Genomic DNA, 19,145 nt, shown 5'->3' on the forward strand with positions numbered 1-19,145 from the left:
GAATGTTTTTCTGACTGGAATAGCTAGATCAAATGTAAAACGTGAAATAGAGTTCAGATGAGGTTCTCAACTGTACAATATTGTGATTGTGAGCTTAGAGATATGAAATTGTGCCCCTAAATCAGATAACTTTGGAGCATTCCAAAGGAGCATGTTGACAGCTGGTCATCCCTGTCTTAGTGCTATATCAAAGATACTACTCTGACTAAAATACACTGCTCAAAAAAATAAAGGGAACACTTAAACAACACAATGTAACTCCAAGTCAATCACACTTCTGTGAAATCAAACTGTCCACTTAGGAAGCAACACTGATTGACAATAAATTTCACATGCTGTTGTGCAAATGGAATTGACAACAGGTGGAAATTATAGGCAACTAGCAAGACACCCCCAATAAAGGAGTGGTTCTGCAGGTGGTGACCACAGACCACTTCTCAGTTCCTATGCTTCCTGGCTGACGTTTTGGTCACTTTTGAATGCTGGCGGTGCTTTCACTCTAGTGGTAGCATGAGACGGAGTCTACAACCCACACAAGTGGCTCAGGTAGTGCAGCTCATCCAGGATGGCACATGAATGCGAGCTGTGGCAAGAAGGTTTGCTGTGTCTGTCAGCGTAGTGTCCAGAGCATGGAGGCGCTACCAGGAGACAGGCCAGTACATCAGGAGACGTGGAGGAGGCCGTAGGAGGGCAACAACCCAGCAGCAGGACCGCTACCTCCGCCTTTGTGCAAGGAGGTGCAGGAGGAGCACTGCCAGAGCCCTGCAAAATGACCTCCAGCAGGCCACAAATGTGCATGTGTCTGCTCAAACGGTCAGAAACAGACTCCATGAGGGTGGTATGAGGGCCCGACGTCCACAGGTGGGGGTTGTGCTTACAGCCCAACACCGTGCAGGACGTTTGGCATTTGCCAGAGAACACCAAGATTGGCAAATTCGCCACTGGCGCCCTGTGCTCTTCACATATGAAAGCAGGTTCACACTGAGCACATGTGACAGAGTCTGGAGACGCCGTGGAGAACGTTCTGCTGCCTGCAACATCCTCCAGCATGTGGCATTTCTTTGCGGGGCCGCACAGCCCTCCATGTGCTCGCCAGAGGTAGCCTGACTGCCATTAGGTACCGAGATGAGATCCTCAGACCCCTTGTGAGACCATATGCTGGTGCGGTTGGCCCTGGGTTCCTCCTAATGCAAGACAATGCTAGACCTCATGTGGCTGGAGTGTGTCAGCAGTTCCTGCAAGAGGAAGGCATTGATGCTATGGACTGACCCGCCCGTTCCCCAGACCTGAATCCAATTGAGCACATCTGGGACATCATGTCTCGCTCCATCCACCAACGCCACGTTGCACCACAGACTGTCCAGGAGTTGGCGGATGCTTTAGTCCAGGTCTGGGAGGAGATCCCTCAGGAGACCATCCGCCACCTCATCAGGAGCATGCCCAGGCGTTGTAGGGAGGTCATACAGGCACGTGGAGGCCACACACACTACTGAGCCTCATTTTGACTTGTTTTAAGGACATTACATCAAAGTTGGATCAGCCTGTAGTGTGGTTTTCCACTTTAATTTTGAGTGTGACTCCAAATCCAGACCTCCACGGGTTGATAAATTTGATTTCCATTGATAATTTTTGTATGATTTTGTTGTCAGCACATTCAACTATGTAAAGAAAAAAGTATTTAATAAGAATATTTCATTCATTCAGATCTAGGATGTGTTATTTTAGTGTTCCCTTTATTTTTTTGAGCAGTGTATTATTGCAGATCATATTCTGATATTATTAGTTGTTGTAAAAAGAAAAGTTTTAAATGCAGGAAAACCTTTGCCTGTCACCTTTAAGGTAAGTGGTTCGCTGTTCAGATAAAATAGTGTAAAAAGCTTTCATGGACGACAATATGATCACATTTGACATGATCACTTACTACTGACTTCCAATATGAACCCACCTGGGATTTGAACTCATATTCTCTGATCTTTCTGCAGTGTCACAAAGTCTCTAGCATTCTCAGAAGTCTCCTACACATGCATGACCTATAATACATATTTGCACTTAGCAAAAGAGTGCCATCTGCACTGCTATTTTAGTTCTCAGTTAATCTGACTATTATCTCATCATTGATTTAATTGACATATTTCAGCAATTTTAGTGTTTTCGGTGTAGTTGTCTAACGGTGGGCCATATTATTCTGTTTTAACTCTACTGGATCGTTGTCCCTAAATCAGGACAGTTGTTGCTAAACATGCGATAATGTGACTAGAATAACGTTGTAAACAACAGCCGACTTTCCGGGACATAAACATGTCTTATATGGGCAGAAAGCTTAAATTATTCTCAATCTAACTGCAGTGTCCAATTTACAGTATCTGTTACAGCTAAAAAAGACCATGCTATTGTTTGAGGATAGTGCACAACAACAAAACACTGGTTTGATACATTCACCTCTGAAGGTAAATAATGTACTTACATTCAATAATCTTGCTCTGATTTGTCATCCTGAGGGTCCCAGAGATAAAATGTAGTGTAGTTTTGTTTGATAAAATCTATTTTTATATTCAAATGTACTCCACTGCTGTCTCTGGCTCCACACCCACCCCGCCCGGCCATCTAGATGTCTGAATGTTAGTGTCTTTTCTGTAGAGAAGCTAATGAACCATCATGTATGACATTCCTGGGAGTGTGTAAACGCACATTTTTTTGTACCATAGCATTTTTGTGTGTTCTATATAGTTATGTACTTGAACATTTATCAATTGACCAATTTGACACATTTGGGCAAACTCGTGAAGGACACCTGGCAGACTTACATTAATATGTAAGTATACACAATGTTATCATGTATGTCTCAGTCTGCCAAATATCAAAGTTGAAAACACTATGTTAAATAGTGGGGGGTTGTTGCTAACAGACAAAGAGCTGTGAGTGGTTCACCAATCAGGGCATTGATGGGCTTGGCAACAGTAACAAGGGGTGATGTGTAATGAAAAACTAGGATTATTGAGTATAACTTTTTTTGAGGGGACGACGTTTCTTTGCGACCATCAGATGATGTCCCCGGGAACTAGACAATAACCTACAGGGGACCATGACAGAACGTTCTAAGAGTGTCTGATAAACGTCCTTGAGATAAACGTCCCTGGAACAAGTAAACTGGAAAGTAGACGAAACCTTCAGGGGACCATGACACAACATCCCAAGAACATCCTCGGGACAAACCGGGAACTAGACAAAGCCTCTAGGGGACCTTTTTAATATTATATATATATTTTTTTACATTTTAGTCATGTATCCAGAGCGACTTACAGCAGCAATTACGGTTAAGTGCCTTGCTCAAGGGCACATTGACAGATTTTTCACCTAGTCATCTCTGTATTCGTACCAGCAACCTTTCAGTTACTGGCCCAATGCTCTTAACATCTCAAGAATGTCCTAAAAACGTCTTCTAGGTCTGTCCCGGGAAAAACCAGGAGCTAAAAAAATCCTCCAGGGGACCATTAGGCGACCATTTTGTGAAGTTCCAGGGACGCCCTAACAATTCTTTTTAGTTTGCACGTTTCACTCAAACGCTACAGTGAGTTTGATGTAGCTGTGTGTCTCTAGATGGCATAGTCAATTGTACAATTGCACAGGCCCCACTGGGCACACACTGGTTGAATCAAAATTGTTTCCTCTTCATCAATAGAATTACGTTGAACCAAGGTGGAACTCACCAAACAATGTAACATTTACATGACAAACTGACGACGTAAGCGTTCGTACTGGTTTCGTACTATATAGTACGTAAAATAATCTACAAAGTCAAAGTGAAAGATTAATTTTGTTTGGTACAACGTAAGTTGCTTACATTGGAATTTTGTCACATCGTGACAACTTTATGTATTTAAGGTTACCTATTCTTCATTTGTTAACCGGCATTGCAGGTATTTGGCTATGCTATATTGGTCTTGCCATTTTTGCATGAGGAAAATTTGTCCACCAAGCCTACCTGTTGACTTCTGTCCAGTCCTGGTTCACTTTCTGCAGCATCAATCTGTGTACATGGTGTGGTCTTCTAGTTCTTAAGAGAACACTTTGTAGAGTTAGATCGTACTCCTACATTCCACACTGTTCTTCTGCTTCGTGTTTATCTAATTACTCACCCATGATTCCATGCTCTCATAACTTCTCTAGGGTATGTGGGACGGTAGCGTCCCACCTCGTCAACAGCCAGTGAAACTACAGGGCGCCAAATTCAAAACAACAGAAATCCCATAATTTAAATTCCTCAAACATACAAGCATTTTGCACCATTTTAAAGCTACACTTGTTGTAAATCCAGCCAAAGTGTCCGATTTCAAAAAGGTTTTACGACGAAAGCACACTAAACGATTATGTTAGGTATGAGCCAAGTCACAGAAAAAGACAGCCATTTTTCCAGCTAAAGAGAGCAGTAACAAAAAGCAGAAATAGAGATAAAATTAATCACTAACCTTTGATAATCTTCATCAGATGTCACTCATAGGACTTCATGTTACACAATACTTGTATTTTTTGTTCGGTAAAGCTCATATTTATATCCAAAAATCTGAGTTTAGGCAAGACGCTACTGTCTCACTTGGCAAAAAGCCTGAGAAAATGGGGAGCGCCAAATAAAAATTAATTACTATGAAAATTACTATAAAATCAAACTTTCATTAAATCACACATGAAAGATACCAAATTAAAGCTACACTGGTTGTGAATCCAGCCAACATGTCAGAATTCAAATAGGCTTTTCAGCGAAAGCATACGATGCTATTATCTGAGCATAGCACCATAGTAAACAAAAGAGAGAAAACATTTCAACCCTGCAGGCGCGACACAAAACGCAGAAATAAAAATATAATTCATGCCTTAGATCATCCCGTCTTCAAATTGATCGATTATTAACGTTTAAAAATACCTAACGTTGTATTACAAAAGTAGTTTGATATGTTTTGGTAAAGTTTAACCGTTTAGCCAGTGAAAGTGCAGGGCGCCAAATTCAAACAACAGAAATCTCATAATTAAAATTCCTCAAACATACATGTATCTTATACCATTTTAAAGGTAATCTTGTTGTTAATCCCACCAAGGTGTCCGATTTCAAATAGGCTTTACAGCGAAAGCACCAAAAACGATTATGTTAGGTCACCGCAAAATCACAGAAAAGCAATTTTTCCAGCCAAAGACAGGAGTCACAAAAAGCAGAAATAGAGATAAAATGAATCACTAACCTTTGATGATCTTCATCAGATGACACTCATAGGACTTCATGTTACACAATACATATATGTTTTGTTCAATAAAGTTCATATTTATATCCAAAAACCTCAGTTTACATTGGCGCCATGTTCAGAAATGCCTCCAAAATATCCGGAGAAATTGCAGAGAGCACGTCAAATAACATAAATACTCATCATAAACTTTGATGAAAGATACATGTTTTACATAGAATTAAAGATACACTTGTTCTTAATGCAACCGCTGTGTCAGATTTCAAAAAGCTTTACGGCAAAAGCACAATATTCAATAATCTGAGAACAGCGTTCAGCCACAAAAGGAAGCCATACAGTTACCCGCCAAATTGTGCTGTCAACAAAACTCATAAAAAGCATTATAAATCTTCACTTACCTTTGCTGATCTTCGTCGGAATGCACTCCCACTTCCACAAGAAATGTTCGTTTTGTTCGGTAATGGCCATCATTTATGTCCAAATAGCTATTTTTGTTAGCGTGTTTGGTAAACAAATCCAAAGTCAGGAAGCACGTTCACTAAAAGCAGACGAAATGTCAAAAAGTTCCGTAACAGTCAGTAGAAACATGTCAAACGATGTATAGATTCAATCTTTAGAATGTTTTTAACATAAATCTTCAAAAATGTTCCAACCGGAGAATTACATTGACTTCAGATGTGCGATGGAACAGAGCTCCCTCTCATGTGAACACGCATGGTCAGAGCATGGTCAGGTCATGGTAGACCTGACTATTTCCTGTCTCCCTCAGCCCCACTTCACAGTAGAGGCATCAGACAAGGTTCTACAGACTGTTGACATCCAGTGGAAGCTGTAGGAAGTGCAAACTCATCCATATCCCACTGTGTATTCAATAGGGACTGGGTTGAAAATCGACCAACCTCAGATTTTTCACTTCCTGTTTGGATTTTTTCTCTGGTTTTTGCCTGCCTTATGAGTTATGTTATACTCACAGACATCATTCAAACAGTTTTAGAAACTTCAGAGTGTTTTCTATCCAATACTAATAATACTATGCATATATTAGCAACTGGGACTGAGGAGCAGGCAGTTTACTATGGGCACCATTTCATCCAAGCTACTCAATACTGCTCTGCAGCCATAAGAAGTTAACCTGTTATGGCTGCAAGGGAAATTATTGAGTAGCCAGAAAAAAGGTGCCCATTTCAAACGGCCTCGTACTCAATTCTTGCTCGTACAATATGCATATTATTTATTACCTTTGGATATAAAACACCTTCTAGTTTCTAAAACAGGTTTAATTATTTCTCTAAGTGAAACATAACTCTTTTTACAGCCCATTTTCTGGAAAAAGTGAATTTTCCAAGAAGCTATGTCTCTCTTCAAGATACTCTCTATAAAAGGCCTTGGCACTTGGGACTGTACAAACACGTCACACATCTTCCCCTGGTTGTCATGCGGAAGTGAGAGAAAAAAGGACTTGATTATCTCTGTCAGGGACTGAAAGGAACCTCTTTGAGTGATAAGTGCGCACTTTATAATTTTTTCTGGGCGCGAAGTAGGAACTGGACCGCGCTCCTGGAAAACACTCGTTATAGGTGAATATGACCTCCAGCTTCGATTTTCTTTGATACATGTCACAAAATCATCCTAAAGTATGTTTTTTCAATATACTTTAATTATATTATTGAAATTTATTCTGGACTTTAGACGTGATGCGACGCAAGAATTTTGTCAAGACGGAGAGGTTAGCATGGCATGGCCAGTGTGTCATGCTAATTCAACAGGGACATCGTTCGTTCTAGGTCCAAATGAACACGGTTCTGAACAAAGGACCCTTTGGAGAACATTCTGATGGAAAATCAACAAAGATAAGGACCCAATTTGGGATGCTTTTTCATATATCTGTCGAACTGTGCTATCGCTAGCGTTTGACTAGAATCAATGCTGCTGTGTGTTAGCTATTGTAGTAAGCTAATATAACGATATATTGTGTTTTCGCTGTAAAACACTTCAGAAATCGGAAATATTGTCTGTATTCACAAGATCTTTCTCTTTCATTAGCTATCCACCATATATTTTTCTGAAATCTTTTCTGATGTGAAATTAGAAGTAGACGTTGGTGTCTGTTTTCTCTGGCTACTGCCGTGCGATTTCTTACTGTAGCTATGATGGTAGCAGTAATGTAAAACTGATTTATAGCTAAAATATGCATTTTTTTTGAACAAAACATAGATTTATTGTGTAACATGTTATAGGACTGTCATCTGAGGGAGTTTTTTCTAGGTTATTTAGGTTAGTTCTAGGTTAGTTAGGTTGGCTTTGCATGCTAGCTGCATGCTAGCTGCATGCTACCGGTGCTGTGAAAAATATCTGTCTCTCTTTTTGTATTTGGTGGTGAGCTAACATGAATATATGTGGTGTTTTCGCTGTAAAACATTTAAAGAATCTGAAATATTGTCTGTATTCACAAGATCTTTCTCTTTCATTAGCTATCCACCATATATTTCTCTGAAATGTTTTCTGAAGTGTAATAAGGTAGTTGACGTTGGTGTCTGTATTTTCTCTGGCTACTCCCGTGCGATTTCTTACTGTAGCTATGATGGTAGCAGTAATGTAAAACTGATTTATAGCTAAAATATGCATTTTTTTTGAACAAAACATAGATTTATTGTGTAACATGTTATAGGACTGTCATCTGAGGTAGTTTTTTCTAGGTTATTTAGGTTGGTTCTAGGTTAGTTAGGTTGGCTTGTGCATGCTAAATGCAGCCTACTTGTGCTGTGAAAAATGTCTTTCTGTCTTTTTTTATTTGGTGGTGACCTAACATAAATATATGTGGTGTTTTCTCTGTAAAACATTTAAAAAATCGGACATGTTGGCTGGATTGACAAGATGTTTATCTTTCAAATGCTGTATTGGACTTGTTAATGTGTGAAAGTTAAATATTTTACAAAAATAGATTTTGAATTTCGCGCTCTGCACTTGGACAGGCTGTTGTCATATTGATCCCGATGTCGGGCTTGCAGCCTGAAGAAGTTAACTTCTTCAGGCTGCAAGCCCGACACCGCCCACAATATGACAACAGCCACTTCAAGTGCAGGGCGCGAAATTCAAAATCAATTTTTTTTAAATATTTAACTTTCACACATTAACAAGTCCAATACAGCATTTGAAAGATAAACATCTTGTCAATCCAGCCAACATGTCCGATTTTTTTAATGTTTTACAGAGAAAACACCACATATATTTATGTTAGCTCACCACCAAATAAAAAAAGAGGACAGACATTTTTCACAGCACAAGTAGGATGAAGTAGCATGCACAAGCCAACCTAACTAACCTAAAACCAACCTAAATAACCTAGAAAAAACTACCTCAGATGACAGTCCTATAACATGTTACACAATAAATCTATGTTTTGTTCAAAAAAATTGCATATTTTAGCTATAAATCAGTTTTACATTACTGCTACCATCATAGCTACAGTCAGAAATCGCACGGGAGTAGCCAGAGAAAATACAGACACCAACGTCAACTACTAATTACACATCAGAAAACATTTCAGAGAAATATATGGTGGATAGCTAATGAAAGAGAAAGATCTTGTGAATACAGACAATATTTCCGATTTCTGAAGTGTTTTACAGCGAAAACACCACATATATTTATGTTAGCTCACCACCAAATACAAAAGACAGACAGACATTTTTCACAGCAACGGTAGCATGCAAGTAGCATGCACAAAGCTAACCAAACTAACCTAGAACCAACCTAAATAACCTAGAACCAACCTAAATAACCTAGAAAAAACTCCCTCAGATGACAGTCCTATAACATGTTACACAATAAATCTATGTTTTGTTCGAAGATTTTGCGTATTTTAGCTATAAATCAGTTTTACATTACTGCTACCATCTTAGCCACCATCATAGCTACAGTCAGAAATCGCACGGGAGTAGCCAGAGAAAATACAGACACCAACGTCAAATACTAATTATACATCAAAAAACATTTCAGAGAAATATATGGTGGATAGCTAATGAAAGAGAAAGATCTTGTGAATACAGACAATATTTCCCGATTTCTGAAGTGTTTTACAGCGAAAACACAATATATCGTTATATTAGCTTACTACAATAGCTAACACACAGCAGCATTGATTCTAGTCAAACGCTAGCGATAGCACAGTTCGACAGATATATGAAAAAGCATCCCAAATTGGGTCCTTATCTTTGTTGATTTTCCATCAGAATGTTCTCCAAAGGGTCCTTTGTTCAGAACCGTGTTCATTTGGACCTAGAACGAACGATGTCCCTCTTGAATTAGCATGGCACACTGGCCATGCCGTGCTAACCTCTCCGTCTTGACAAAATTCTTGCGTCGCATCACGTCTAAAGTCCAGAATAAATTTCAATAATATAATTAAAGTATATTGAAAAAACATACTTTAGGATGATATTGTGACATGTATCAAAAAAAATCGAAGCCGGAGGTCATATTCACCTATAACGAGGGTTTTCCAGGAGCGCAGTCCAGTTCCTACTTCGCGCCCAGAAAAAAAAATTAAGTGCGCACTTATCACTCCAAGATGTTGTTTTCAGTCCCTGACAGAGATAATCAAGTCATTTCTTCTCTCACTTCCGCATGACATCCAGGGGAAGGCGTGTGACGTGTTTCTACAGTCCTAAGTGCCAAGGCCTTTTATAGAGAGTATCTTGAAGAGAGACATTGCTTCTTGGAAATTTCACTTTTTACAGAAAATGGGCTGTAAAAAGAGTTATGTTTCACTTAGAGAAATAATTAAACCTGTTTTAGAAACTAGACAGTGTTTTCTATCCAAAAGTAATAATAATATGCATATTGTAAGAACAAGAATTGAGTACGAGGCCGTTTGAAATGGCCACCTCTTTCCACTGCTGATACTCACTGCTGATATTTGAGCCATAAGAGGTTTTAATTAAGGATTGGCGTTCCGTCAAAAGGGACAGTTGTAAATCATGCAGTCCGTTATATCAAAATCACAGATTTTAGAGTAACAACAAATGTCGGTACATAGAAGTGTCTTACATCAGCTGAAAGCTTAAATTCCTGTTCATATAACTGCACTGTCCAGTTTACAGTAGCTATTACTGCGAAAAAATGCCATAATATTGTTTGAGAGCTCCTAACAACAAACCACTTTTTTCAACGCAATAGGTTTTATAAATTCACCTCTGAAGGTGAAATGTGTACTTACATTCTGAAATCTTGCTCTGGTTTATCATCCAAAGGGTCCCAGAAATAACATGAAGTGTCATTTTGTTAGATAAAATCCTTTTTCATATCCTAAAAAGGTCCATATAGCACGCACGATCAACTTTGTATTTCACTCGTTCAATTTGCAAAGAAAGGAATCTGTGAAAGTGAGTCAAATCACGTTTGTATCTATTCCTCAGAGATCCTAGAAGGTAACAAGACTTCACAATTTCATTAGGGGTGTAGTATATCCTATAGGACACCATATTTGGTCAGAGAGCGACGCCTTCATGGCACGCCGATGACGCGGGCGGCAATCACTTGAACAACTGTAGCTTTGTCAAATAAGCACCATTCGGGGTCAAACAAAGCTAGCTAGATAGCCAATGAGCTGGGCTTTACACTATTATCTGGAAACCATATATATATCGTAAAATGTAGCTTCTAACCTTGTACGACAGCATGCCCTTTCATTTTGGACAAACATTTTAAGGATATTCAGAGTATTGAAGTTATGAAAACTGGTTGTTTTGCAAATGTTGGACTTATAATAAGGCTACTAATACTTGGAAAGTATTAGATTTGACAATATTCTTGCAGAAAAATGGAATATGAATGCAAATGTCTTCTTCACGATTTGTCTAAATGTACCTGGGAACTTCACACTAAAAGTATTGTTGTTCGCTCATTTGTCAAGTTATCCATCTGAAACTTTGCACATACACTGCTGCTCTCTTGTGGACACTATCGGAATTACAACCAGAGTGATGGCTATAACTATGACCTTTCTCTTGCATTTTCAAAGATGAAGTTCTTCTCTTTGAAGTTTCTTCTACCAGATCTATTGTGTTATATTCTCCTACATTCAATTCACATTTCCACAAACTTCAAAGTGTTTCCATTCAAATGGTACCAAGAATTTGCAAATCCTTGCTTCAAGGCCTGAGCTACAGGCAGTTAGATTTGGGTATGACATTTAGGCGAAAATTGGGGGCTATCCCTAAGAAGTTTTTTAACCCATAGGAAGTCCCACCCAATTGACTTCTTCAAAATGGTGAAAGTCCTCAATGGCACTGCCCGTGATAAAACGGGCCTTTTGGGCACGAGAGTCCTCAGTCTGTCTCTATGATCAACCCCTGTCCCTTATCCATATAGAATTAAATGCTGCTGATAAAGCTCACCAGTCAATAAATGTTTTCTAGTTGATGGCATAGCAACATGCAAGAAAAAGCACATAGCATAAATAGCATAAATAAATATTAATAAAAAAGTTCAAACAGGCAGATATACAGTATCAGTCAAATGTTTGGACACACCTACTCATTCCAGGGTTTTTCTTTATTTTCACTATTTTCTACATTGTAGAATAATAGTGAAGACATCAAAACCATGTGTAGTTCCCACCGTGAAGCATAGAGGGGGAGATTTGATGGTGACACTGTCAGTTATTTATTTAGATTTCAAGGCACACTTAACCAGCATGGATATCACAGCATTCTGCAGTGATATGCCATCCCATCTGGTTTGCACTTAGTGGGACTATCATTTGTTTTTCAACAGGACAGTAAAGGCTATTTGACCGAGAAGGAGATTGATGAAGTGCTGCATCAGATGACCTGGCCTACACAATCATCCAACCTCAACCCAAATTGAGATGGTTTGGCATGAGTTGGACTGCAGAGTCAAGGAAAAGCATCCAACAAGTGCTCAGCATATGTGGAAACTCCTTCAAGTCTGTTGAAAAACGTTATAGGTGAAGCTGGTTGAGAGAATGCCAGAGTGTGCAAACCTGTCATCAAGGCAAAGGGTGGCTACTTTGAAGAACCTAAATTCTTAAATATATTTTGATTTGTTTAACACTTTTTTAGTTACTACATGATTCCATATGTGTTATTTCATAGTTTGATGTCTTCACTATTATTCTACAATGTACAAATAAAGAAAAACCCTTGAAATAAAAAATGATTAGATGTGTCCAAACTTTTGACTGCTACTGAAAATGCCAGATATATTTTCTCTTATTTTACATTTCCTCATCACCGACTTTGCACACACCCGGATTGGCCCACCTATAAGGCTGAGATAGCGAGCTAGCAATGCACGGTTTGGAGGTGTTTTGGCAGAAACAATAGAGCTGAGTGAAGTTTGTCATACAAGGCACATCTTTATGCACCTTGGCCATTGAGCAAGTCGACTGATGTCGATTGGTAAGCCTAATTGATTTATTCCAAGGCCCATTTTCAAAACGTTTGTATAATTATGGGAGCAAAGGGCGACCTGAGGATACAACTCAGTCAGTTACACGAAGAGATTTAAAAAATGTACTGTGTCAATACATTAGCAATATTTAGGAAGCCTGAATTTTTTTTGCTGAAATCCAAGCATCAGCCCCTTATTGAGGGCAAATTTTCAAGACAAGACATGTTCAGTTAAATAAACAAACAATACCTTGTGGTGTCTCATGTATTAATTGGGGCCCAGTGTTTTGTAAACCACACTGCTTTCTCCTTCTGAAATGAAACACACAACTGTTTAATACTGTAGGCCTGTATTACAGTGGCTTGCAAAAATATTCACCCCCTCGGCATTATTTTGTTGCCTTACAACCTAGAATTAAATAGATGTTTTGGGGGTTTATATCATTTGATTGGCACAACAAGCCTATCACTTTGAAGACGCAAAATATTTTTTATAGTGAAACAAACAAGAAATAAGACAAAAAACGAACTATTCACCCCTCCAAAGTCAATACTTTGTAGAGCCAACTTTTGCATTAATTATAGCTGCAAGTCTCTTGAGGTATGTCTCTATAAGCTTGGCACATCTAGCCACTGGGATTTTTGCCCATTCTTCAAGGCAACACTGCTCCAGCTCCTTCAAGTTGGATGGGTTCCGCAATCTTTAAGTCATACAACATATTCTCAATTGGATTGAGGTCTGGGCTTTGACTAGGCCATTCCAAGGCATTTAAATGTTTCCCCTTAAACCACTCGGTGGTTGCTTTAGCAGTATGCTTAGGGTCATTGACCTGCTGGAAGGTGAACCTCCGTCCCAGCTTCAAATCTCTGGATGACTGAAACAGGTTTCCTCAAGAATATCCATGTATTTAGCGACATCCATCATTCCTTCAATTCTTACCAGTTTCCCAGTCCCTGCCGATGAAAAATTGTGTTCTCGGGGTGATGAAATGTGTTGGGTTTGCGCCAGACATAGCATTTTCCTTGATGGCCAAAAAGCTCAATTTTAGTTTCATCTGACCAGAGTTCCTTCCTCTACATGTTTGGGGGAGTCTCCCACATGCCTTTTGGCGAACACCAAACATGTTTGATTTTTTTTCTTCCTTTAAGCAATGGCTTTTTTTCTGGCCACTTCCGTAAAGCCCAGCTCTGTGTACGGCTTAAAATGGTCCTATGGACAAATACTCCAATCTCTACTGTGGAGCTTCGCAGCTCCTTCAGGGTTATCTTTGGTCTCTATGTTGCCTCTTTGATTAATGCCCTCCTTGCCTGGTACATGAGTTTTGGTGGGCGAACCTCTCTTGGCGGGTTTGTTGTGGTGCTATATTCTTTCCATTTATTAATAATGGTTTTAATTGGTGCTCCGTAGAATGTTCATATTTTCAGATATTTTTTTATAACGCAACCCTGATCTGTACTTTTCCACAACTTTGTCCCAGACCTGTTTCGAGAGCTCCTTGGTCTTCATGGTGCCCCTTGCTTGGTGGTGCCCCTTGCTTAGTGGTGTTGCAGACTCTGGAGCCTTTCAGAACAGGTGTATATATACAGAGATCATGTGACAGCTCATGTGACACTTAGATTGCACACAGGTGGACTTTATTTAACTAATTATGTAACTTCTGAAGGTAATTGTTTGCACCAGATCTTATTTAGGGGCTTCCTAGCAAAGGGGGTGAATACATATGCATGCACCACTTTTCAGTTTATTTTTTCTGTTTAATTTTTTTAAACAAGTAATTTTTTAAATTTCACTTCACCAATTTGGACTATTTCTTGTATGTCCATTACATGAAATCCAAATAAAAATCCATTCAAATTACAGGTTGTAATGCAACTAAATAGGAAAAACGCCAAGGGGGATGAATAATTTTGCAGGGCACTGTACATTCTTCTATAGTCAATTAATTAATTAATCCACTAGTCAATAAATCTGAATGGCAGTGTGGCCAGTGCACTCACTCTGTGGATGATGTCTTGGGCAGTGTGAGAGATTAGCGATCCCCATTTAATGAGAAGGAGCCGTCCAAATTGGTGGAGGAGGGAGATGAAGGGGGGTTAGCTGGGGGTTATAGGAGGAAGAGGGGAACGGACTAAACTGAGAGTTTCGGAAATTAGATAAGCTGACCTCAGCTAAATCCCTAAACGGAGTTATTGCAGTTATTAAATCAAATCACATGGTTTGCTTGTTCAATGTATTTTCTCAGTTCAGAAGGAAACATGGTTTAAGAGTGATACCGACTAAATAATAAACACTGTCTATAGTGGAAGTATCAAAGAGCAAAATAACATTTTGGAGTGATTCTTAAAACCATAAAACTGCTTAATGACTGTAAAACTCTGCGTGCCTTTTAACAAGCACCACACACACACACACACACACACACACACACACACACACACACACACACACACACACACACACACACACACACACACACACACACACACACACACACACACACACACACACACACACACACACACACACACACACACACACACAGAGAGAGAGAGACATTCACAAAGGTTCTCCTCCACATACCTACTGTAACTGTTGTTAGTGAAATGTTAATTGGCAAATATCTTCCCATTCTTTGCAAATCCACACATGTGTGAGTTTAAGTGAGCAACAGGGATAGTGAGCCAGAAAGAAAGGGGAGAGACTTCACAACTCACCAAGGGAAGTGTCTGTTGAATTAGGACACAAGGTGTTTCACCTGAAAAAAGGGTTGTTAAAGGACAAGTTAAAAGTTATTTGCTTTACAAACTTAAATGATTAGAAGTGATTCTATTTTGTTATTATTATTTTTTAAATGTTATTTAGTTTTGCCACAATTAATTGTAAACTTAGACATACAAAGATCCACAAGACATATTGCACAACAGTCCAAACAGAAAAAGACGAGAAAAGAAAAATCATAAAAACTCGACAAACATTAATTACATCACACTTGCTCAGACCCACATGTTGCCACCATATCAGTACTTATCCATATTTATTCAATGTTTTGTTTATTTCTCATATTGTTAATTATTTATTATCATAATCAATTGCCATTACTTTCAGTCATTGGTTGTGTCCAATGCTTGCAAGACTCTCCATATGGCTTCAGATTGTGCTATGTTGTTTTTGTCTGTAGCCAGATTATTTTTCCACATTTAAATAATAAAGCTTTTGATTCTTCCATTCTCTTAACATACATTTAAAGATAAACTTCTCCTTAATGCAACCGCTGTGTCAGATTTCAAAAAGGCTTTACTGCAAAAGCACACTTTGCGATTATGTTAGGTCAGCGCCTAGCCACAGAAAACCATACAGCCATTTTCCTACCAAGGAGAGGTGTCACAAAAGTCAGAAATAGAGTTAAAATTAATCACTTATCTTTGATGATCTTCATCTGATGGCACTCCCAGGTCTACATGTTAGACAACAAATGTTTGTTTTGTTCGATAAAGTCTATCATTTATGTCCAAATACCTCCTTTTTGTTAGCGTGTTTAGTCCAGTAATCAAAATGCACAAGGAGCGAGCACAAAGTCTAGACGAAAAGTCTAAAAAGTTCTATTACAGTTTGTAGAAACATGTGAAACGATGTATAGAATCAATCTTTAGGATGTTTTTATCATAAGTCTTCAATAATATTCCAACCGGAAAATTGGTTTGTCCGGTTGCGCTCACGGCCGCGCACGTGACTAAACTAATGGCTTTCAGCCAGACCCCTGATTCAAACGGCTCTGATTCGCTCCCCCTTCATAGTAGAAGCCTGAAACAAAGTTCTAAAGACTGTTGACATCTAGTGGAAGCCGTAGGAAGTGTATATGACCAATATGACCCCATAGACACTGTATATTGGATAGGCAATCACTTGAAAAACTACAAACCTCAGATTTCCCACTTCCTGGTTGGATTTCTCTCAGGATTTCGCCTGCCATATGAGTTCTGTTATACTCACAGACATCATTCAAACAAACTTCAGAGTGTTTTATATCCAAATATACTAATAATATGCATATCCTAGCTTCTGGGCCTGAGTAGCAGGCAGTTTAATTTGGGCACGCTTTTCATCCAAAATTCCGAATGCTGCCCCCTACCCTAGTGAGGTTCTCTTAAAGTTGGGGTATCATTTGACTTCCAGTATTTAAGTAACAGCTTCTTCAATATAAGTGATGAAAATGATATTGTCCAAACCATTGGATATCTCATCATTCTCCCATACACCATGTCTTGAAGTATTCAAATAGACGGGTTAAAATTATGGATTTTGATGGGGACTTTTTTATTATGTTTCAAAGTACATTTGTCTAAGACTACCAAGATTCACTCTGTGTGACCCTGCAGTAAAAGGTTATTAACTAGCACCTCATAAAATATATTGGGTAAAAATACATATTTTTGGCGTGTCTAATATATACACATGAAAATAAAAAATGATGTGCAAACAAAACCATTAGGAGCTAAAAAAAAATCGAATTTAAAATAAAATAATTTTGGCCACCATTTTGTCTCATACACTTATATACAAAACTGTCCAGCTAGCCTTCATAAACACAGCAATGCAAATGCGAACGCAGCACATCAGTCATACTGTGATGTTCGTTCTCCATGGGTATAATCTGTATTTGGGACCAATATGTAATAATATGAAATCACGTTGCTGCGACATGTTGTGGAGGTAGGAAGATGACCAAATGCGGTGGTTAAGATATTACCTTAAGATTGCGTAGTCACAATGTCATGGGAAGGTAATTACATGACATTACCAATAATTACCAATCCATTACGTCAGGGTTGGTCGTGGTTATGTAACTTTTTTGCTGGAAAAGCTGCTTCTCATCAAACATATTCCACCAAAAATAAATAAACTCAGATTACATCAGTCAGATAAAATGTAATTGTATTTGTCACATGCTTCATAAACAACAGGTGTAGAGTAACAGTGAAATGCTTACTTACGAGCCCTTCCCAACAATGGCAGGGACCATACCAAGCGGTGATGCAGCCAGTGAAGATGCTCTCAATGGTGCAGCTGTAGAACCTTTTGAAATTCTGAGGGCCCATGCCATTTTTCTTTCAGCCATTGGTCATTGGTAAACGTTTTTGACAGGGTGGTATCAGTAAAAGCAGGATTTGGCTTGTTCATTTTGACAGGGTTCAGGACTTCAGCACCATGAACAGAATGCGCTCAGTAGCTGAAGAGGGTTCATGATTCAAATTGATAAATATTAACCAACCAATAGCTAGCTATATGCCATAATGTAGCATATGGTCCTTGACTTGGACTGGAGCTGTCCAGCGCCCCGTACTGGCACTTCACATTTTGGGAGAATTATCTACCTGCTCCTCTACAAAACAAAGTAGCTTATCTCTGGCCGAGATTCACACACCAAGCCGAAAAAGGTTGGTCAAAGCAGAATATAGGTGGTATCTGCATTGAATAGTAATGGAGAGTGGCCATTCATTTCCTGATTCCACTTTGTTCAAGTTTATTTGCCTCTAGTCTGTGAATCAGTGCGTGACAGTAGGCTGGTCGATATTGTGCAGATCTAAAATGAGCCAACCTGAATGCACATGATGCGCTTCTCCAAGTTGTCAAATGAGGGTTTGTTTGTAAGGTCATGGAAATTAGTTTCATAATTTTAGTTAATGTAATTCATGAAGGCACACTTTTAAATAGTATCAATCACTTAAAATCTACATATCAGCCATTATCGGAATGACCCTTAAGTGCGTGTCTGTGTGTGCTGTGTGTAAGAGTGCGAGTGGGCTGTTGCCTGAGGAGACAGCGTGACATTTCAGCAGCAGGAATACAATAATGACAGACAACAGACTAACTAGATAGCCAATTCAAAACATAACTTGTAGCAGTTAACCCGCTTGTTAACAATAGCTAACTAAGCATTAGTTAGTCGCCTTTCCACTGGCACTGTAGGAAGCCTAAATAAATCTGCACCGTTGGAAAACTGGGATTCCCCTCTATTAAATAGTAGACATGTAATTTCAACAATGTAAAAAAAAAATCTAAGAATGGACTTACTGACAAATAACTTGCTGAGCATAGATCGCCCCTGAAACATGAATATTTTAGCCTTATATATAAACATGTCTAGTTAGATACCTTGCTTTGAAGTATCCTACCTTATGCATGTGATCCCTGATTCATTGAATGAGTAATTCGTTGCCACCATATCAAGGGTGGCAACCATCCTCCAGGACAGCTACTGGGTGTGCCGGCTTTTGTTCAAGCCCTGGTCTAACCACATTGTAGCCTAATCATCAGCTGCTCAGTGGGACCTTGATAGGCAGACTTGGGTGTTCCAGGGCCCGGATCAAAAGCCAAGCCCGCACACCCAGGAGTTCTCCAGATGGAGGATTGACCACATGTTGATGTGACTAACGGTGCAGTTCTACTTTATGGGGGGTTAAATGTCTAAATGGGATCAGACACAGCAGCCTTCCAGTC

At 39.1% G+C, this 19,145-nt stretch overlaps 1 protein-coding gene across 1 annotated transcript in view; it reads left to right on the forward strand.

The window, feature by feature from the left end:
* LOC139538348 (inactive dipeptidyl peptidase 10-like) overlaps positions 1-19,145 on the forward strand; it is a 300,215-nt gene that overhangs the window by 139,863 nt on the left and 141,207 nt on the right. The window lies entirely within an intron of this gene.

This window comes from Salvelinus alpinus, chromosome 14, assembly GCF_045679555.1.
Source record: "Salvelinus alpinus chromosome 14, SLU_Salpinus.1, whole genome shotgun sequence".
Taxonomy (NCBI): domain Eukaryota; kingdom Metazoa; phylum Chordata; class Actinopteri; order Salmoniformes; family Salmonidae; genus Salvelinus; species Salvelinus alpinus.